The sequence below is a fragment of the Marmota monax genome, unplaced genomic scaffold (genome assembly GCF_021218885.2).
Source record: "Marmota monax isolate L192 unplaced genomic scaffold, Marmota_monax_Labrador192_F-V1.1 WCK01_AAM20220418_F8-fsc00420, whole genome shotgun sequence".
Taxonomy (NCBI): Eukaryota; Metazoa; Chordata; class Mammalia; order Rodentia; family Sciuridae; genus Marmota; species Marmota monax.
Genome location: NW_026694467.1, coordinates 158,206 through 181,822, shown reverse-complemented (window position 1 = coordinate 181,822; position 23,617 = coordinate 158,206). Strand labels below are relative to the sequence as shown.

The window sequence follows — 23,617 nt, the reverse complement described above, 5'->3', positions numbered from 1 at the left end:
AGTGAAATTTCATTTTCTTGTCTTTTCCAGCTTCTGGAGGCTGCCTTGGCCTGTGGTCTCTTCTTGCATCTTAAAGACCAGTAATGTGACATCATTTTTAATATTCTTCCATAGGCACATCTCCCTCTGACCACAGCCAGGAAAGGTTCTCCATTTTTTAAGGACTACATTGGAGCCACCTAGATAATCTGAACCTCATTTCCAGGTGCTTAAGCTTAATCACATTAACAAAGTCCCTTTTCCGTGGAAGGTAGCACAGTTACAAGACCCGAGGATTAGGATGGATAGCCATTATTCTGCCTACAACACTCCAGTAATTCAAGTGTGCCAATAAACTTAAAAACACTGAACTAAATGATACTCCAAAGGTTTATTGTATTACAAAGATTCTATAATTCTGTGATTGCCACCAGTTCCAGTGTGGGTGGTGTGAGAAAATCAAGAGAAGGGAAACATTTAGTGCCTACTAACAGCTGAAATGGAAATACTAAGGCTAAGATATAAGAAGCAGTTAAATAACTGTATGATGGGATTTACTAATTTCCTTTATTTTTTCCTATCAAAATATCTAATGGAAAGTGAGGTTAAGTAATGATACATTGAATTTATACTATGACAATTGGAGATTTATATGTAGATGCTATATGATAAGAATTAGCTTATTAGTCTTTTCATTGTCCTTCCAGGATGGAACCTGGAATGAGTTTCATGAGTCTCAAACACAGGGTGGAGGTGAGGCAAGCTGTAGGTAGAATTCTGCAGAGGGCAGAGGGCTAGAAGGTGAAGAAGAGAAGATGAAAACAAGGAAGGGAAGGAAACCAGGACCTTTGGATGTCCCCTCAGGACTGACTTTTTAGAATGAAAAAAAACCTACTGGGGTCAGTAAAGAAATGGGCTCTAGGTGGTTTTATAATCTTCCTGGAATGAAAGCTAGGGTGAATAAGTAGTAGTGAATAGCATGCACAGAGGAGCAGAACAAGAGGATTGTGCAAGGTTATGCTAAGTGCCACTGTAAACACATAATAAGAGGCTCACTCTTTCCTGCCCAGAAATAGATTTCTTTTTCTTGAACATTGAGAAAAATATTTCCATTCTGCCAAGCTCTATTGTGAAGGCCAGTTATGTGCCCAGCTCAGTGTTCAACTCAGCTGTGTCCCTTCACAGCTAGAGTGGACTTAGTGAAGCAGCGCTCTGCCCCTATGAATTGGTGTCCTCTGTGGGATCTTCTGCCCCTGTCACAACAATGGAGCTCTCAATCCTCCTCCTATGCATCTGTTGGGCTTGGAAATATTTCAGGTCACACAAGATGCATTGCTGGCTTTCTCTCCAAACTCGGACCACCTGATTATATTTCCATGTGTTCAGAAACAGAATTGAAAGAAAAGCTTTAAATCGTTTGATGTGTCTCATATTCAAAAATTTGTAATCACCGTTGCATAAATGTTTAAGATGCTAAGCTTTTATAAAAGTTTTTTTTTTTTTTTGGTGATTAGGTGGAAAATATTTTCTCTTAACTACTGGCCCTTATCCCTTCCCTGACTGGCTCACTGCCTTTTCTGCCCCATTTCCATTAGTTTATCTCACACACTTCACTTACACTATTCAACCTTTCCCAAACATCTTAACATTTTCATGACTCTATACCTTTAAATGTAAAATGTAAGGACTCTTATAATAGGAATAGACTAGGAGGAAGGAGGTGGAGAGGGAAAAAGGAAATGCCAGGGAAAAATAATGGCTAAATTTTATTGTTATATTGTGCTCACATACAAATATGTAACAACCAATCCCACCATTACATACGATTATAATGCATCAATAAATATATGGAAAAAAATATAAGGACTCCAATGTTTTGAGAGGTTACCAGTGAGGAATTAGGTTGAACTTTGCCTTAATGGTGCCAAGATAAGTTTAAAGTCATCAGTGTCTTGAAGCTCCCTCTCTTCCAGCCTTATAACCCCTTGGTCTACCAACTGCCTGCCTATCAGTGACTTCCTGCACCTCAGCCTGCCTAGTATTTATTAAAACCTACTACTGCCACCTAGATCCAGTTGGAGAAGAGGAGAGAGGACAAATGTACACTGTGATTGCCTAAGGTCTTAATCTGCCTTACCACCCTTGACAGAAAAAGTCAGACAGGGGCCTCCATAGGGAGGTGCCTAGAACATAATAAGTGGCTGACTTATTTTGTCTACTGGTTAATAACTAACTAGCTTGGGGGATCCAACATGGCGGCGAGAGGGGAGGCAGCGCTTTCAGTACCTCCTCAACAAAGGGGTCAGAGAGACGCATGGATACGCTTAGATATGACCTGCTGAGAAACTCCTAGCAAAATTCCACTAAAGAGAGACCGGCCGGGAATTGGAAGGATTTTTGGAGGTGACAGTCTGCGCTAGACGAGTGAATCTCCGCCACGCAGCGCAGAGGTCCAGACCCGCCAGCCGCTGCCCGCGCGACTCGGCGACTGTCGGCTGCCTGCACGCGGCCCCCGCGTCAGGGCGGATAGCCTCCCAGACGCAGCGCAGCAGGAGCAGTGCAGGGACTCTAGGAAGAGGTCTCTCGCCAAGCCTTCATGAAATAGCAAACCGGGAGCTGAAACCAACCAGAGACAGACCAGTCCCACTCCTCCCTTCGGACACTCTGGCAAGGAGCCTGGGGCCTGCCATAGCAGAGTGGTGACATCATCAGAGTTCCGCCGACAGAATTCCTTCCCAGTGGAATCCACATTAGCAGGTGTGTGACTCCCACCCCCTCCAGATACAAGCAGCCAGGAAACCACCGGGGGCGTGTCTGTAGGGAAGCAGAGGGGATTCCAGATCCCCACCTCCCCTTAACACCAGCGGCGACACCCAAGATCTTAGCCGCCAGTTTCTGGGGGCGTGCCCACCAAAGGGGTCCTGAAAAATTAAACTGTTGGTTCCCAGATCACCCCACCACAGCACTGGGGCTTAATTGAATGACAGAGAGGGTGTTCATCGTTCGGGATATAGGACACGCGGTGGGGCTGCAAGTGTAATCAGATCCTTGGGGAACCGCCTCTGGTGAACAGGACCTGGCTGGCTGGCTGGGAGGAGGAACAGGGGGAGGGGCCGGATAAGTGAAAGGGCTCTGGACTAACAGGATTGAGAGACTCCCAGGAGCCACCGTACAGGGATTTCTGTCAGCACATAGAGGGCAGAAGCTCGGCTCAGAGGGCACAGCTCCGCCTATTGGAAGAGAAGAAAATGGGATTCAGCCATAGAACAGGGGATGCCAGCATGGCAGAGATCTGATGTCATCGGAGAGCGGCCGAGGAGAAAACTTCATCGGTGCCAGCGGCGACGGAAACAGTTGGTCCCCTGGTAGGGAGGGTGAGTCACAGATACCCGAGTCTCTCTCGCTTTGTCGTCGAGCCAGAGGCGAGGAGAGGGGCCGCCGCCCACGCCCGCAATGTAGGAAGACCTGCGACCAACCTGCAGATCAGGCCCAGCGGTCTGCAGGCGTGGTAAGAGGGGCAGGGCAGAGCCACCGCCCGCGCTGGCAAGGTAAGCAGACCTGCGACAGACCTGTGGATCAGGCCCAGCGGCCTGCCAGCGTGGTACACACTTCACCCCAACTGGAGTAGGGGCAGAGCAGAGCCTTAGCCCGCGCCCAGATCAGGCCCAGCGGCTCGCCTGTGTGGTGGTCAAGTGACCCCAATTGGAGTGGGGGCGGAGCGGAACTGACACCCTTGCCCACAAGGTGGGCAGACCTGCGACCAACCTGCAGATCAGGCCTAGCGGTCCCCGGGCATGGTAGGAGGGGCAGGGCAGAGCCTTCGCCCCCACCTGCAAGGTAGGCAGACCTGCGACAGAACAGCGGATCAGGCCCAGGGGTCCGCGGGCGTGGTAGACACCTCACACCAATTGGAGGAGGGGCAGAGCAGAGCCCCTGCCCGCACCTGCAAGGGAGAATTTTCAACTATACAAGAGCAACATAAATATATAGGGGGGGGAAAAATTTCAAAAACACAACAGTTTCACCAAGAAGAAAGAAACGCAAGCAGTATGAAAAGACAAGGAAAGAAAGGACTACAAGCAATGCAGGTCAGCTCAACTTTAGAAGAGGTAACAGCTGCAGCAGATGGAATGTCAGATAAAGAATTCAGGATATATATGCTTCAGATGATCTGGAGTATCAAGGAAGAAATTAGACAGCAAAATCAGACAATGAAAGATCACTTCGACAAGGAATTACACAAACAAATCCAGGAAGCAAAGGATCAACTATACAGGGAGATAGAGGTTATAAAAAACAAACAAACAGAAATCCTAGAAATGCAGGAAGCAATAAACCAACTTAAAAACTCAATTGAGAGTACTACCAGCAGAGTAGAACACTTAGAAGATAGAACATCAGACAATGAAGACAAAGTATTTCAACTTGAAAAGAACATAGACAGCTCAGCAAGACTGTTAAGAAACCATGAGCAGAACATCCAAGAAATATGGGATAACATTAAGAGACCAAACTTAAGAGTCATTGGGATACAGGAAGGTATAGAACTCCATACCAAAGGAATGAGCAATTTATTCAATGAAATAATACGAGAAAACTTCCCAGACTTGAAGAATGAGACAGAATCCCAAATTCTAGAAGCCTACAGGACGCCGAATGTGCAAAATTATAAGAGATCCACACCTAGACACATTATAATGAAGATGCCCAACATACAGAATAAGGAGAGAATTTTAAAAGCTACAAGAGAAAGGAAGCAGATTACATTTAGGGGCAAGCCAATCAGGATAACAGCTGATCTTTCAACACAGACTCTGAAAGCTAGAAGATCCTGGAATAACATATTTCAAACACTGAAAGAAAATGGGTTCCAACCAAGAATTGTGTATCCAGCGAAATTAAGCTTCAGGATGGAAGATGAAATTAAAACCTTCCACGACAAACAAAAGTTAAAAGAATATGCAGCTAGAAAACCATCTCTTCAAAACATCCTCAGCAAAACATTACAGGAAGAGGAAATGGAAAATAACAATGAAAACCAACAGTGGGAGGTAGGACAGTAAAGGGGGGGGAATAATCAAAGAGGAAAACAAACCATGTTTAGTAACATAAATAAACAAATATGGCTGGAACAACAACCCATATCTCAATAATAACCCTAAATGTTAATGGCTTAAACTCACCAATTAAGAGACACAGGCTAGTAGAATGGATCTCAAAACAAGACCCAACAATATGCTGCCTACAGGAGACGCATTTGATAGGAAAAGACATACATAGGCTGAAGGTGAAAGGTTGGGAAAAATCATATCACTCATATGGACTTCGGAAAAAAGCAGGAGTGTCCATACTCATATCAAATAAAATAGATTTCAAGCCAAAGTTAATCAAAAGGGATAAAGAGGGACACTACATACTGCTTAAGGGAACCATACACCAACAAGACATAACAATCATAAATATATATGCCCCAAACAATGGTGCAGCTATGTTCATCAAACAAACTCTTCTCAAGTTCAAGAGTCTAATAGACCACCATACAATAATCATGGGAGACTTCAACACACCTCTCTCGCCACTGGACAGATCTTCCAAACAAAAGTTGAATAAGGAAACTATAGAACTCAATAACACAATTAATAACCTAGACTTAATTGACATATATAGAATATACCACCCAACATCAAGCAGTTACACTTTTTTCTCAGCAGCACATGGATCCTTCTCAAAAATAGATCATATATTATGTCACAGGGCAACGCTTAGACAATATAAAGGAGTAGAGATAATACCATGCATCCTATCTGACCATAATGGAATGAAACTGAAAATCAACGATAAAAGAAGGAAGGAAAAAGCATACATCACTTGGAGAATGAACAATAGGTTACTGAATGATCAATGGGTTATAGAAGACATCAAGGAGGAAATTAAAAAATTCTTAGAGATTAATGAAAACACAGACACAACATATCGGAATCTGTGGGACACATTGAAAGCAGTTCTAAGAGGAAAATTCATTGCTTGGAGTTCATTCCTTAAAAAAAGAAAAAACCAACAAATAAATGATCTCATGCTTCATCTCAAAATCCTAGAAAAAGAAGAGCAAAACAACAGCAAAAGAAGTAGAAGGCAAGAAATAATTAAAATCAGAGCTGAAATTAATGAAATCGAAACAAAAGAAACAATTGAAAAAATTGACAAAACTAAAAGTTGGTTCTTTGAAAAAATAAACAAAATCGACAGACCCTTAGCCATGCTAGCGAAGAGAAGAAGAGAGAGAACTCAAATTACTAGCATACGGGATGAAAAAGGCAATATCACAACAGACACTTCAGAAATACAGAAGATAATCAAAAATTATTTTGAATCCTTATACTCCAATAAATTAGAAGATAGTGAAGGCATCGATAAATTTCTGAAGTCATATGATCTGCCCAGATTGAGTCAGGAGGATATAGACAACCTAAACAGACCAATATCAATTGAGGAAATAGAAGAAACCATCAAAAGACTACCAACTAAGAAAAGCCCAGGACCGGATGGGTATACAGCTGAATTTTACAAAACCTTTAAAGAGGAACTAATACCAATACTTTTCAAGCTACTTCAGGAAATAGAAAAAGAGGGAGAACTTCCAAATTCATTCTACGAGGCCAACATCACCCTGATACCTAAACCAGACAAAGACACTTCAAAGAAAGAAAACTTCAGACCAATATCTCTAATGAACCTAGATGCAAAAATCCTCAATAAAATTCTGGCGAATCGGATACAAAAACATATCAAAAAAATTGTGCACCATGATCAAGTAGGATTCATCCCTGGGATGCAAGGCTGGTTCAATATACGGAAATCAATAAATGTTATTCACCACATCAATAGACTTAAAAATAAGAACCATATGATCATCTCGATAGATGCGGAAAAAGCATTCGACAAAGTACAGCATCCCTTTATGTTCAAAACTCTAGAAAAACTAGGGATAACAGGAACATACCTCAATATTGTAAAAGCAATCTATGCTAAGCCTCAGGCTAGCATCATTCTGAATGGAGAAAAATTGAAGGCATTCCCTCTAAAATCTGGAACAAGACAGGGATGCCCTCTCTCACCACTTCTGTTCAACATAGTTCTCGAAACACTGGCCACAGCAATTAGACAGACGAAAGAAATTAAAGGCATAAAAATAGGAAAAGAAGAACTTAAATTATCACTATTTGCAGATGATATGATTCTATACCTAGCAGACCCAAAAGGCTCTACAAAGAAACTATTAGAGCTAATAAATGAATTCAGCAAAGTGGCAGGATATAAAATCAACACGCATAAATCAAAGGCATTCCTGTATATCAGCGACAAATCCTCTGAAATGGAAATGAGGACAACCACTCCATTCACAATATCTTCAAAAAAAATAAAATACTTGGGAATCAACCTAACAAAAGAGGTGAAAGACTTATACAATGAAAACTACAGAACCCTAAAGAGAGAAATAGAAGAAGATCTTAGAAGATGGAAAAATATACCCTGTTCATGGATAGGCAGAACTAACATCATCAAAATGGCGATATTACCAAAAGTTCTCTATAGGTTTAATGCAATGCCAATCAAAATCCCAAAGGCATTTCTTGTAGAAATAGAGAAAGCAATCATGAAATTCATATGGAAAAATAAAAGACCAGAATAGCAAAAACAATGCTAAGCAGGAAGTGTGAATCAGGCGGTATAGCGATACCAGACTTCAAACTATACTACAGAGCAATAGTAACAAAAACAGCATGGTACTGGTACCAAAACAGGCGGGTGGACCAATGGTACAGAATAGAGGACACAGAAACCAATCCACAAAACTACAACTATCTTATATTTGATAAAGGGGCTAAAAGCATGCAATGGAGGAAGGATAGCATCTTCAACAAATGGTGCTGGGAAAACTGGAAATCCATATGCAACAAAATGAAACTGAATCCCTTTCTCTCGCCATGCACAAAAGTTAATTCAAAATGGATCAAGGAGCTTGATATCAAATCAGAGACACGCCGTCTGATAGAAGAAAAAGTTGGCTACGATCTACATACTGTGGGGTCGGGCTCCAAATTCCTCAATAGGACACCCATAGCACAAAAGTTAATAACTAGAATCAACAAATGGGACTTACTCAAACTAAAAAGTTTTTTCTCAGCTAAAGAAACAATAAGAGAGGTAAATAGAGAGCCTACATCCTGGGAACAAATCTTTACTCCTCACACTTCAGACAGAGCCCTAATATCCAGAGTATACAAAGAACTCCAAAAATTAGACAATAAGATAACTAACAACCCAATCAACAAATGGGCCAAGGACCTGAACAGACACTTCTCAGAGGAGGATATACAATCAATCAACAAGTACATGAAAAAATGCTCACCATCTCTAGCAGTCAGAGAAATGCAAATCAAAACCACCCTAAGATACCATCTCACTCCAGTAAGATTGGCAGCCATTATGAAGTCAAACAACAACAAGTGCTGGCGAGGATGTGGGGAAAAGGGTACACTTGTACATTGCTGGTGGGACTGCAAATTGGTGCAGCCAATTTGGAAAGCAGTATGGAGATTTCTTGGAAAGCTGGGAATGGAGCCACCATTTGACCCAGCTATTCCCCTTCTTGGTCTATTCCCTAAAGACCTAAAAAGAGCATGCTACAGGGACACTGCTACATCGATGTTCATAGCAGCTCAATTCACAATAGCAAGACTTTGGAACCAACCCAGATGCCCTTCAATAGACGAATGGATTAAAAAAATGTGGCATTTATACACAATGGAGTATTACTCTGCATTAAAAAATGACAAAATCATAGAATTTGCAGGGAAATGGATGGCACTAGAGCAGATTATGCTAAGTGAAGCTAGCCAATCCCTAAAAAGCAAATGCCAAATGTCTCCTTTGATATAAGGAGAGTAACTAAGAACAGAGTAGGGACGAAGAGCATGAGAAGAAGATTAACAGTAAACAAAGATGAGAGGTGGGAGGGAAAGGGAGAGAAAAGGGAAATTGCATGGAAATGGAAGGAGACCCTCAGGGTTATACAAAAGAACATACAAGAGGAAATGAGGGGAAAGGGAAAAATAATACAAGGGGGAGAAATGAAGGTCAATAGAGGGGGTAGAGAGAGAAGAGGGGTGGGGAGGGGAGGGGAGGGGGGATAGTAGAAGATAGGAAAGGTAGCAGAACATGACAGTCACAAGTATGGCAATATGTAAATCAATGGATGTGTAATTGATGTGATTCTGCAATCTGTATATGGGCTAAAAATGGGAGTTCATAACCCACTTGAAGCAAAGTGTGAAAGATGATATATCAAGAACTATGTAATGTTTTGAACAACCAACAATAAAAAAAAAAAAAAAAAAAAAGAGATGGTGGGACCTTCAGGAGGTGCGGCTTAGTACAGGGTCATTAGGTTATTGAAGGTGTTGTCCTCAGAAGAAAGTAAAGCAGTCCTCATGGGATCCTGGTGAGCTATTGCAAGAGGGTATAGCAAGACTGAGAACTCCCTTCTCTGGCTTCCTGTCTTGCCATGGGGTCTCGCCATATCTCCATGATATCTGTCATGATTTGACGTAGCCAAGGGAGGCCCACATCAGAGTGGTACCATACTGCTTGGACTTCCAGTCTTCAACCATGAGCCAACTAAACCTTTTTTTCTCTATAAAGTAGCCTGTTGCAGATATTTCATTATACTAATGAAATGCTGATTATTACCATTCCTATTTTTACTAATAAGGGAACTGAAATTTGGAGAAGTTAACTTGTCTAAACTCTAAGAGTCAGGACTAGGTCAGGAACCCATGTTTGGCTGACTCCAAAGCATAAACTCCCATGTCATAATGATGTCATAATGATTCTCAAATATTGTCAACCTATAAAAGATAGTAATAAAACAAAATTTTAATGCTAAAAAAAAAAAATAACTAACTAGCTTGTCTCCTTTATTGCCCATTCAGATCTAGATATTTTCCTGGTCTGTGCACCTTTCCCACAGTAAGAAAATATTTTTCTTTCACTACAAGTGTAATAGAAGAATAAAACATTGAGAAGACAAAAGACGGATACCAAGGGAAACCTATTCTACAAAACTATTTGAAGCATCCCTGGATTTGTGGCTAAAGGAAATTTAAGAGTTAGAATTCATCAATCACTTATTTATTCAACAATATTCAGCACTGCCTGTGTGTTGCAACAGTGCTCAATGGTGGGTTATATGGTAAGCTGGGGATAATACCACAGGAGGCCAAAATAGCCAGGCCACAAGTCTAAAAACCTGTATAAGTTGGCTTTACACAGGTTTTTATTTTTCTTTCTTACTCATTTTCCTTGAACAGAAGTAGAACTATGGTCTGGGAGTCAGGAGCTATGACTATGGTCAGAACTATGGTCTGGGACCTTGGATTTAGGTCCTGACATTAACTAATTAATCAGTGCTTGCCTAGCATGTTTGGGGCCCTGAGTTCAGTCCCCAGTACTAGAAAATAAATATTTTTAAAGGTGCAGTTTCCCTATGCATTAAAGTCCCATCTGTTAAAAGACAATATGTATTTCTGCCATCCCATGATTTAGAACTAATTGGGGGATACAATGTGCATTGAAATTCCACTGGACAATATAAGATGCTATATAATGGAGGATATTATCATATTATCCAAATGCTTCAAATTCTGGCACAACAATTTTAAGTGGCATAGCCTGGGACTTGAGAAATCCAAATAATCACTGTCATCTTGATCAAATGCAATGTTATTTATGTCCCATAGTCACAGGGAGGCTAGCTCATGCTGTATTCCCAGATGACAAAAAGTAATTTCTGCAGAGCAAATGAGCTATCACCCCTGATCTTTGGAAGGAGGAGACAACACAAATTTATTTCCTGCATTAAAGTCATAGACAAAAATAAAGCTATTAATTGGGGACCCAAAGCCTGCTATTGCTGGGATTTCACAAACATGTGGGCCTGGTGGTGGAAGAATTCGGAGAGCAAGATCAGGTCCTTCTCCAGGTTAGCAGAAAAGCTGAGGTCAGCAGTTAAAGCATGTTACTGAGTTGCTGACTATACTCTTTGGACCTGGTACCGAGTCCCTGCCTATGAGGAAAACTGCAGAGGAGAGTACATCCCTGGGGTCAAACACCCTACTCTAGGATACCATGAAACAGTGGGATAGATGTACAACTCATAGCTATATTTTTAAAGGAGTTCTGCCTCTTGTCAACTGGTAACTCTAGAAACTTCAGCCCATTTTAGGGAATATAAATTGGGTTCTCTGTTCTTTTTTATTTTTTTTAAATTATCATGACAATAGAATGTGGCATAATTATAGAAGCATGAAATATAATTTGTTCTAATTCAGACTCCAGTATTTTCTCTTTCCCTCCCTTACTCCTTACCTCCTATTCCCTTCCCTCTTCTCTATTGATCTTTCTACTATTTACTTGTAGTTTGTTTTAAATTAGTGTCTTGTGGATGTACATGATGGTGAGATTCACTGTGGTATATGTACACAGGAAAGTTAGGTCAGATTCATTGCACTGATATTCCTATCCAATCCTCCCTCCCTTTTTTCATTCCCCTTTGTTTACTCCTCTGATCTTATTTCTATTCAATTTTTTTTATCTCCCTCCACCCCACTTTATTTTGGATTAGCTTCCACATATCAGAGAAAACATTTGACCTTTGATTTTTTGGGACTGGCTTACTTTACATAACACAACAGTCTCCAGTTCCATCAATTTACTAGCAAATGCCATCATTTCATTCTTCTTTATAGCTGAGTAATACTCCATTTTGTGTGTGTGTGTGTGTGTGTGCGTATCACATTTTCTTTATTCTTTCATATGTTGAGGGGAACTGAGATTGGTTCCATAGCTTAGCTATTGTGGACTGTGCTGCTAGAAACATTGATATGGCTGCATCACTGTAGTATACTGATTTTAAAGGCTTTGGATATATACCAAGAAGTGGGATAGTGCAGTCATATGATAGTTCCATTCCTAGTTTTTTGAGGAATCTCCAAGAGTACTTTCCAGAGTGGTTGAACTAATTCACAGTCCCAGCAACAATGTATGAGTGTACCCTTTCCCCCACATCCTTGCCAACATTTATTGTTATTTTTATTCTTGATTGGAGTAAGATGAAATCTCAGTGTAGTGTTAATTTGGATTACTCTAATTGCCAGAGATGTTCACATTTTTTCATATATTTGTTGATTACTCGTAGTTCTTCTTTTGAGAAGTGCCTGTTCAGTTGCTTTGTCCTTTTTTTGATGATGATGATGCTGCTGCTGAGTGTGTGTGTGTGTGTGTGTGTGTGTGTGTGTGTGTGTGTTTTAAGTGTTTTGAGCTCTTTATATATCCTGGACATTAATGACCTATCTGAGGAGCAGGTGCCAAGGAATTTTTCCCATTCTGTAGGCTCTCTCTTCATGCTCTAGATTATTTTCTGTGAGGAAGCTTTTTAATTTTATGTCATCCCATTTATTGATTCTTCATTTTACTTCTCATGCTTTAGGAGTCTTATTAAGAAAGTCAGTTCCTGAGTCAAAATGTTGGAGTGTTGGGTCTACATTTTCTTCTAGCCAATGCAGCATTTCTGATCTAATTCCTAGGTCTGTGATCAACTTTGAGATGACTGTTGTGCAGGGTGAGAGATCGGTATTAAATTTCATTCTTATACATATGAGTTTACAGTTTTCCCAACACTATTTGTTAAAGAGATCATCTTTTTCCATCATATGGAATATTTTTATTTTGATGAGTAGTATAGTCCATTTAATAAATGTATTGCAGTTTGATTATCCATTCACCAATTGATAGTTTTTGGATTATTTCTAATTTTTGCAGATTAAAAATGAAAAAGCAAGAAACATCTGCAACACAGTTTTAAGTAGACATAGGCTTTTAAATTTTTATTTGGGTAAATCTCTAGGAACAGAATGTCTAGGTCATATGAAGAGTATTTTTTAAATTTCCTATGAAACTGACAATCTGTTTTTCAAAGTGTCTGAACCATTTTGCATTTCCTGCAGCAATGAGTGTTTTTAATATTTTAACCTGCTATCCTGTGGCAGACATATTTCCCATTCAACATCTTTTTGACTATTCTTCCTTATTGTAGGGTTCTAACTGTGTATGTGGTATGGAGAGATAGGTAGCAATACATCCAATTTTGGGCAATAGATCATAATTGTTCCAAGCCACTCATACCAATTCTATTCCATACATTCTCTTCCTTCAAGTTATATGTGACTTTTGGATTCAGTTCTGGCCAATGAGACATAAATTGAAATCTGAGGGGCTTCTGAAAGAACATTTGATACTTTGCCATAAAGGAACAGATATATATACTTCAACTTTATTCCCTTCTTCTTTAAAAGCAGACCTATGGAAAGGGCTGCATAAAAAGAGGATTCTCTTTCCCAGATCCACATTTTAAAATTCAAGAGAAAGTCTTATCATTGCAGCTTGAATCATGTGCTGATTGCTTAAATTGCTTTTCCTGTTTGAATATTTTGATTTATCTTTTGTATTAGAGGCCTTCCTTGAATAGCTTAACAATCCTCAGTTGCCTACTTAGTTTTGAGAGAGAGGGTCTAATGTCTTCATTGGAACCTCCATGCACCTGGTGAAGCTTGTTCACTATGAGCCTTACTACAAGGTTGAGTGGAGTGGGCCACTTTGTTATAGAATGTCTAGTGTCCAAACTTTCATGTCTTTCCCTTTGGGCTGGTCAAATATCCCAAAGGAGATATTCCCAGCTACCTGCCTGGAAGGTGGAGGTATAACTGCCAATATTTTGAGGCTAGAGTGATCTTGTTTGTTCAGGACTGTCATTGACTTAAAACTGAATGTCCCAGTTCTTGGAATGTCTCTAGTATCAAGGAAACTGAAATGGTTGGACACCCTATGCCAACATTCTGGGAGCTAAGTAGGGAAAGAGTACCATCATGTATGCATACATTCAGGTAACCACACTGTTTCAACATGGTATCCACTTTCAAATGTGCCTATATGTCCTAAATCTAGAGAGGCTCCGTATTACCCACCCCAGAGAATAAACTAGTTTTCTGGAGGTTAGGAAAGATGGCACAGAGTTAAAAACCTGTCCACTTATTGAATAGATCATCAACCAACCTCCTTAGTGAAGCCCCATCTCCAGAGACATCTGGTACTGCCAATTCCAGAGTCTTCAGAGACTCTGTAGTGTATATCATATTGTGTAGTGTATTAGGGGAACAGAATCAACAGAAAGTATAATTATAAAATGGGACTCTTTAGGTTGGCATATGCAACCAAAAGCTGGATGGATAGTCCACAATGGCAGTCTGTAGGCTGGAGAGCTGGAAGAACCAGTAGCTGCACAGTCCAAGAGGCTAAAGCCCCAGAACAAGAGGGCTCAACGGTGCTAGGCTAGTCTGAGACTGAAGGCTTCTGGGGAATCACTATCAGAGTCTACTTTGGAAGAGTGAAGAACAAGAGTCCAATATTCTCAGACGACGGCAGCAGCAATCAAGAACCCATTCAAGAAGACTTGAGCTTGCATCTACTGTTGCTTCCTTGTTCTTCCAACTTTTACTCCATCCAAACCATCATGCTATTGGATAGTGCTGCCCAAATTTAGGGAGCATCTTCATTTTAGTTGGCTATCCCACATGCCATTCATTCATAGATACACCCTCATCGACACACCAGTAAGCCTCTTAATCCAATCAAGTTGGCAATTCAAATTAGCCATTACAGCTAGTCTTATTTCCCACCATTGCTTAGAATCCACCTTTTGTCTGTTAAGTCCTTTACCACTCATATTTCTGCCTTCCAGATACCAAAGTTTTAGAGTACAATTTCTTCTCCTATACTTCGAAATTCTCTGTGTTTACAATTTTAAGTTACATATTTTAGTGGAGTTTTAAGAGAAAATATTGATAATTTGGTACATTCCAAATACTATATTTGCCCTATCATCTATAAGAGTAATCTTTTTCAAGCATCTTTTAGCCAAGTGACTTGGGAGAAATGTAATTCTCAGAGCTTCCTACTCTTGCCCACTGCGTGTCACTATCTTCTTACAATTTGAAAGCACAATCTCTAGAGTCATTTGGCATTAACTGAGTGCCAGTGTCTTAAGATAAAAATTAATGAAACAAAAAATAAGTAAAAACTAATGATACAGATTACAAAATCATGACAGGGAAAATTTAACAGCAATGAGACATTTCCTAAAAGACATAATCTACTGATGTTAGAATGGTAATTTTTACCTTGAACTGGTAACTACTTAACACACACACACACACACACACACACACACGCACGCACACACACCAGGAGTTGGCAAACTACTCATTTGAAGGACCAGAGAGTAGATATTTTTTACTTTATAGGTGATATGGTTTCTGTCACACTTCTCACTCAGTTATAGAAATTCAAAAACAGTTTTAGAAAATATGTAAACAAATTAATGTGGATTTGATCCAATAAAACATAAGTTACAAAAACATGGAGCAGTCTGAATTTGACCCATAGAATAGTTTGTTAACCTCTGGTCTATACTATGTATGGACATTATATGTATACAGATTCTACAGTATATGTATAGACTATATACCATATGTATGTCTTTTCAACAAAATGTAATAATGCATTATTTGAAATTCACAATTTCACTTAATGTATTGAGTAAATTTCCCCATTCAATACAAATCATCATTTTACTGACAGTGCCATTTCAATGTGCATCATATTTTATGTAAATGTACATAAAAATTAAAAATCCTTAAAATAGCCTTAAAAATCCTTAAGTAGCCAGGTATGGTGGTGTAAGCCTGTAATCTCAGGGGCTCAGGAATCTGAGGCAGGAGGATCCCAAGTTCAAAGTCAGACTCAGCAAAATCAAGGTGCTAAGCAACTCAGTGAGACCCTGTCTCTAAATATAATACAAAGTAGGGCTGGGGATGTGGCTCAGTGGCTGAGTGCCCCTGAGCTCAATCCCTAGTACCACCCCCCAAAAAATCCTTAAATGAAATATTTATATAAATATCTGTTGCCCTTGATTAAATATTTTAAGGCAGATTCCTAAAAGAGATGTGTATACCTTTTAAAAATCAACAAATGTTGTAAAATTTCTCTCTAAAATATAGTGCTAATTTGAACTCTATGGGCAAGAAACTTTGGCTAAGCCCAGATTATTTAAATTCTTGGAGTAAAGAGGTGAGTTAAAGAGTTATCATTGAATGTCTTTGAAATGTTTTATATGGAATAGACATATGAATAGCTATGCAAGTAGATCAAATGGTCCAAGAGGAAGCCAGGGTGGGATAGCCAAGGTAGACACAGCAGCCTCAGGCCCAAAAATGGTAAAAGAGTGATATGCTGAAATAATATTTAGAGAAGAACTGATTTGGAACTGGCCAGGATAAGATTCTTTCTCAGTTTTTAGTGACTGACAACAAGAAAGAATTTTCCAAGGCACACAGTATGGTATGGTCAAGCATAAGAAACTAAGCATACAGGAAGAAAGGCAGGAGTGGTCTCATTAGTTTGAACTTGGGATCAAAGGCAGGAGTGGACAGGCTGAGATCAGAGGCAGCAGGTGGGGTTTGGAGGTTTCCCCTGATAGCCACAGAGAAAAGGGCCATCTCCGCTGGATATGGTCCTAGGAGAAAGGGTTACTGGACAGGAATATGATGATGCTGATGCTGGTCATCCACGGATCACACTTTGATTAGGAAGGTCTTATGCTAAAGATATCCAGAGTTGGCTGCACATTGGAATAACATGGAGGAGAGGAAACTTAAAAATGCCGATGCCTGGATGCCTCACTCTTCGAGAGTTTCATTAGTATATTCTGTGGCCTGGACATCAAGATTTTCAAAACTCTCCAAGTGATCTTAATATGCAGCTTAATTGCCTTTCAAAAGACCTTTAATTCCTGGAATATAATTTTATCTGGGCTTGGACATGGCTTTTCACTCATATTTATTCATACTGTATCAACATTTGAGGAAAACTTTGTAGTAATTTTTATTTTTCACAATTTGTAGGACATTAATACCTCAAGTCCCTTCCAAATCTAAGGAACCACTGCCTCAGTTCAGTCTTTACCTTCTTTAGCAGTACATTCATTTAACCACAAGGTGGTAATGAAGTAACAAAATACAGCATCATGAACTCCTTGAAAAGTTGAACAACTCCTCTGTGACCTATGTTAACACTCAAGGACAGCACACTTGCTGAGATGGTATAGTTCCCAATTCTACAGAGTGATAGGTCACAGACTCCCTAAAAGTCCGATCAAAGTTACAGGGAAAAGAATAAACACACAAATATTAATATAATTTTAAGCAGTTCACAGAACCTGAAATTAGAATATTAACAGCCAAGACTAAAGAATGGTTACTAAATCCCCATATAAATTATATGTAGCTTCTACCACTTCCCATCTCCATACTTCTCCACAGCAGATTGTACCACATCCTTCATAGGGAAAATATAAATCTGGCCCCAAATATTCCAATTTATCTAATCCACTGCCATTTTCTTTCCATCAGATGGAATGGATGCCTCTGCAAAATTCAGGCTTTCTTATATTTTTTGTGCTTATTGTGAAATAACTCATTTTTCTCAAATTTAAAATATTATGTGGCCTTTATTTTTATATACATAGATGTATCCATAAATCTCTTAAAGAGACTGTATATATATATATATATATATATATATATATATATATATATTTGCTTAAGAGATTGTTTATATATATATATATTTGCTTATAAAAATATAATCATGTTAGGCAAAATGCTTTTATGACCTGACTACTTAATTCAATATAATTTTAAAACTTTTCACCTTTTATCTGCAGATGTTGTTATTTAACTAGTAATGTTTATATTAATCATCTATAAAGATTTCTCAACATATACTTGCCTGGACACTAATTCCAGAAATTCTAATTTACTGGATCTGGCATAAAGCCTGGAAATCTGTATGTTTAGAACACCCCATTTGTGATTTTGAGTTGTAATATTAAGAATGTAATTTTAACCAACTTTACTGTTATAATTTACATATGATAAAATACATTCTAAGATATATAGTACATGGAATTTTTACATATTTGTATACCCATGTAACCACCAAAATAACCAAGATATAAAACATTTCTATCATCCCTCAAAATTTCATTGCTTTGTCAGTCAATCTTCTACCTGACTCCCAGGCCCCAGCAACAACTAATCTATTTCCTTTTATTATTGATTAGACTTGCCTTCTCTAGATATTGATATAACTGTAAGTAGACAGAATGTACTCTTTTGTGTCCAATTTCTTTTGATCAGCACAATTTTCATTTTAGATTTAACCACACTGTTGCTTGTATGAGCAGTGTGTTCTTTTTTATTGCTGAGTTAATAATACATTATCCAATGGTATTTTTATACCACAATTTTCCTATCCATTCACCTGTTGATGCCAGGATTTGGTTATTATAAATATAGGTGCTATGAATATTCGCCCTTACAAGTCTTTTTATGGATATATGCTTTCATTTCTCTTGAGTAAATACCTAGGAATAAAATGCCTGGGTCATGGGCTATATCCTCCTTTACTGACAACTCACTGGTTATGTGGCCTTGAGAGAGTAATTTTACTTTTCTGAACCTTAGTTGTCAAATGAGATTAGCGAACCAGAATTTCAAGCCATTGACCTGCCCCAGGATTCTGTCATAGGCTATTGTTAGGGAGTGTTTAGAATAATAAAAAATTAGGTGAAAACTTGGCTTTTTATAGCTCAAGAATTCAATATGATAACATGTTTTTATGAGTAGATATACTGTAAGTTAGTAGCAAATGCATTATTAAATAACCAAAGTCCTAATGTTAGAATAAAAATAAACTTCAGGAAGGGACTAGTTAGGGGTGGTAAGGCATCTGGTCAAACTGGTGGTATATAGCATTAGAATTGTAGTCACAAACCCAATAATGATCCTTTGGAAAGCCACGTGGCCTCTGACTCAACCTTTCCCCACCCTTTGGCATTTTGCTTTTATCCTGTCCCTTTCCAGCCTTCCAGTTCTCCACTGTGAACTTTGGACTGTTTGCTGTGTATGGGAACGTCCTTCTAGACAGTGTAGGATTTTGTACCTAAACTTCAGCAAGACCACCAATCAGGCCCTGCACTGAACAAAACAACTTGCCCAGAACTTTCCTGAACTTCCCAAAGGTCTCAGAGAAACCAGATATTACAGGTGGGATTCTCCCCACCCCCCACCTCCCGTTCTTCTTTCATGAATCTGTAGGCTAAGGTACCCACCTATACTACCCAGTAGTAGGGTTCTCAACTTTGCTCCTTTGGTAGCATCACTGGTCTTTAGACTTTCAGCCTGGACTTTGCAGAGGTAGTTGGCCCCCAACTTACTACATATTCAGAGCATGTTTCAAAAAATCTTGTTACTATATATAAAGCACTAGCATTTGTTAAAGTTTACGTTTTGGTTTTGGGGAAGTTTTATTTGTTTTAGAAAAGAGGCCTGCTTACCAAGCATAGTGGCTCTTTCCTGTAATCCCTGCAGCTCAGGAGGCTGAGGCAAGAGGATTGCAAGTTCAAAGCCAGCCTCAGCAAAAGTGAGGCACTAAGCACCTCACTGAGACCCTGTCTCTAATTAAAATGCAAAATAGGGTTCAGGATGTGGCTTAGTGTCCTAGTGCCCCTGAGTTGAATCCCTTATACCTACCCACCCCAGAACCCCCCCAAAAGAAAAAAAATGCCTGCTCAAATTTTTAAAATTGGAAATATATTTTTTAACTTTAAATACTTTTAAATTCCAAATATCTGAATTACTAGCCTGGCTTTACAAATATGTTCTAAGTTGGGCAAGATGGATGGATTTTCTAAAAATAATGTTAATGTCTTTTGTTTTATGTTGAATCAATAAAATGCAGGATTCTCTGTATAGCCATTATTTTGAAGTATTTAAATAGTTTTAATTTTATTACATTACAAATTGATTCATTTTATATTTACTAGTATTGTAGGAGATTATAGCATTTTGTTTATTTTTATGTTGTTTTAATTAATAATAATATAAAAATTGAAGATATTTAGGATGTCCATGTGCTATTTTAATATATGTATAAATTATATAATTTTTGAATCAGAGTAAGTATATCTATTCAAACATTTCTCATTTCTATGTGGTGAAAACACTCAAAATCCTTTCTTTTAGCTCTTTTGAAATATCTATCATCATTATCCATAGTCACCCTTGTATACATAGAATACAAGAACTTATTTCTCCTATCTCACAGCAACTTAGTACCCACTGACCAACTTTTCCCAGTCCTTCCCTGCCCAAAGAAATTGGCTTTTTTACTAAGTGATTTAATGAGGTTCTAGATAACATCCAGAGATTCAGGCCAAAAGTATCTTGTTTCTAAAGACTTGATGAACAGAGTTGAAAAACAGTAAAAATAGTGCCAGACATGGATGTGCACACCTGTAATTCTAATGACTCAGGAGGCTGAGGTAAGAGGATCACAAATTCAAGGCCAACCTCAGCAAGTGACATCCTCAGCAACTTGGTGAGACCCTGCCTTAAAATAAAAAATAAAAGGGGTTGGGGATGCAGCTTATTGGCAAAGTGCCTTTGGGTTCAATTCCCACTATAAAAAAATCTGTAAAAATATGCAAGAGCACAAATAAACCAATCAATAAATGGGCCAAGGAACTGAACACTTTGCAGAAGAAGGTATACAATCAGTCAACAAATATATGAAAAATGTTCAACATTTCTAGCAATTAGAGAAATGCAAATCAAAACTACTCTAAGATTTCATCTCACTCCAGTCAGAATGGCAGCTTTCAGAAATATAAACAACAATAAGTTTTGGCGAGGAAGTGGGGAAAAAGGCACACTCATACATTGTTGTGAGACTGAAAATTGGTGCAGCCAATATGGAAAGCAGTATGAAGATTCCTTGGAAAACTTGGAATGGAACCACCATTTGATCCAGCTATCCAACTCCTCAGTTTATACCCCCAAACAGCATACTTAAAAACAGCATATTGCAGGGACATAGCCACATCAATGTTTATAGCAGCACAATTCACAATAGCTAAATTGTGAAAATAACCTAGATGCCCTTCAGTAGATGAATGGATAAAGAAACTCGTATATATACACAATGGGATATTACTCAGCATTAAAAAAGAATAAAATTATGGTATTTGCAGGTAAAAGGATGGAATTGGAGAATACTATGGTAAATGAAGTAAGCCAATCCCCCCAAAACAAATGCTGAATGTTAGCTTTGTTATGAGGATGCTGACTTATAATGGGGATGGGGGAAGCATGGGAGGAATGGAGGAACTTTAGATAGGGCAAATGGAATGGAGGGGAAGGGAGGGGGCATGGGGAAAGATGGTGGAATGAGTTAGACGTCATTACCCTAAGTACATGTATGAAGACACGAATGGTGTGAAAATACTTTGTGTACAACCAGAGACATGAAAAATTGTGCTCTATATGTGTAATATGAATTGAAATGCATTCTGCTGTCATGTATAACAAATTAGAATAAAAAAATATGCAAAAGCAACTGCAAATGCATTACCTACTGTGTAAGCCAAGGTCCCATCAAACCTTTCTTCCTATTTATGTGCTGAGTACCAACCTGTCTCATATTTTGCTCACACCATAGTAATAGAGCTTTTAAACTTTCTCCTTTAGTAGTGTCACTGGTCATCACCAGTTTAAAAATAAAGACCACTACAGTCTCAGAGATGCAGTTCACTTTCCCCTTTTTTGGTAGCTATCATCTTTCACTTTGTCCCTAGGGTTTTCCTAATTGACTACATTATCTCTCTCAAATGAGACAATCTCCTATCTTTTATTGTACCTTTTGTTTCCAAAGAGATTTTTGTTTCCAAAGAGTTTTATTCAAAAGGTGTTATTGCATATCACAAGAGAGAAACAGGAACAAGTTGACACGAGTTTTTAAAAAAATCTACTGAAATGTCAAAAGTCATAGTGCCTTTTCTATAATTCTTGAAGCTCCTTGAAAAGATTCAGCTGCTCAGTAATTATGAGATCCATTCTGCTACAATTCTACATCTTAATCATTTGGATACCATGAGCTGAAGCATAATCTAATTCTGGTAGAATATCATCATCTCAAATAGGTTTTATCCACCTCAAGGCCAAATCTAATCTAACTTCAGCTCAGGAAAATTCTCAGAAAATGTCCTTATCTGCCAGTATCTCTGAAAATACCCCATTTTCTCTTTCCTTTCCTTCTTAGACCAGATTTTAGTGAAATTTAGACCTTCCCTCAGAATCCTCTTATGAATCTTACCTTCTGTATTTTCCATCATTAGATTTTTATGCCTTATTTTTATAACTTCTTTCTAATCTTCCAGATAACTTATTTTCTCTTGAGTTGTGTCCATTATGCAATCTATTCAACAAATTTGTGTATTAAACACAACATTAATCACTAGCGATATTTAGTACATTCACACTATTGTGCAATTATCACCATTACCTAGTTCTAGAATATTTTCATCAGCCAAATGGAAACATCGCACCCATTAAATTTCTGCCCTGGCAACCACTAATCTGCTTTCTAAATCTCTACAAATTTGCTTATTCGGGCTATTTTATGTCAATGAACCATAAGGCTTGTGACATTCCTAAGGCCTTGGGGAGCATCTCGGTGCGTGGGGCAGGGACTAGGATGGTGGCCCTTGGAGAGTGGGATTTCAGCTTTCTACACAACACATCCCTCCCCTGAGATTTTTTCAATTCTTCCAACTAGCGAATTTGATATTAAAGCGAACGTCAAGTCAGTATTAGCCTCTTGAGGGAAAACAGAAGAGATTCCTGTAAGAGGTTGAGACAATAAGCGTGGACGGTCCATAAGGAAACGAACAGAATTAATTACTGCCCTTGTCCTGTCCTGAAGCACCTAGACAGCACTCAGTTACCTGCTCAGAGAAGAAACTGGGCGACTACGGCAGGCTACCTACCAACCAGCGACCTAGGAAATATTCCGGAGGTACTGATTGGCTCAGCTACTGGCAGCGCTTCAGGACGGAGAGCAGTGGCGTGCTATGGCGTTACCGTGGCAATGGGTTACGCAGTGGCGCCGTGGCGCAGTGGGTGTCGGTAGGGGGCGGGGGCTGGTGGCTGCTAGGCAACCGGAAACAGTACAGACCAGAGCTTCCAACTCCTAGACCAGGCGTTGCTCGGTCTTTGGAGACCCCTCCGCAGTCGCTGCTCTAGTCGAACCTGGTGAGTCTTATGGGACCGAGCCTTGGAGCCGGCCTCTGACTTCTGGGCCAGAAACACAGCATAGCTTTTGGAGCACAGAAGGAAAGGTTAAGGGAGACATAGAAAGTCATCGTAAAGGCATTTCACTAATTACCTATTTAACCTATCATATTCCAGGGGTGGAAAGTGAAAAATAGCAATATAGGGAGTGGTCAAATATTGACCTTTCGCTATTCAATATGGTAGCCGCCAGATATGTGTGGCTAGTCCTGCATTGAATTGTGCCCAAAATGAGGTTTTGGATATGTTAGATAAAATATAGTTGAAATTAATTT

At 39.1% G+C, this 23,617-nt stretch overlaps 1 protein-coding gene across 7 annotated transcripts in view; it reads left to right on the top strand.

The window, feature by feature from the left end:
* The first annotated feature begins 23,175 nt into the window (after positions 1 to 23,175).
* The window catches only part of LOC124075518 (dynein axonemal heavy chain 6-like), a 157,005-nt gene continuing 156,563 nt past the window's right edge, over positions 23,176 to 23,617 (top strand). For 6 of the 7 annotated variants that reach the window (XR_009224396.1, XM_058571163.1, XM_058571162.1 and 3 more), the window contains exon 1: positions 23,190 to 23,303. The gene's annotated coding sequence lies outside the window, so the exon portion shown is untranslated. Of the gene's footprint in view, positions 23,304 to 23,617 lie in introns of all 7 variants that reach the window. The other variant, XM_058571158.1, reaches the window with a different exon arrangement.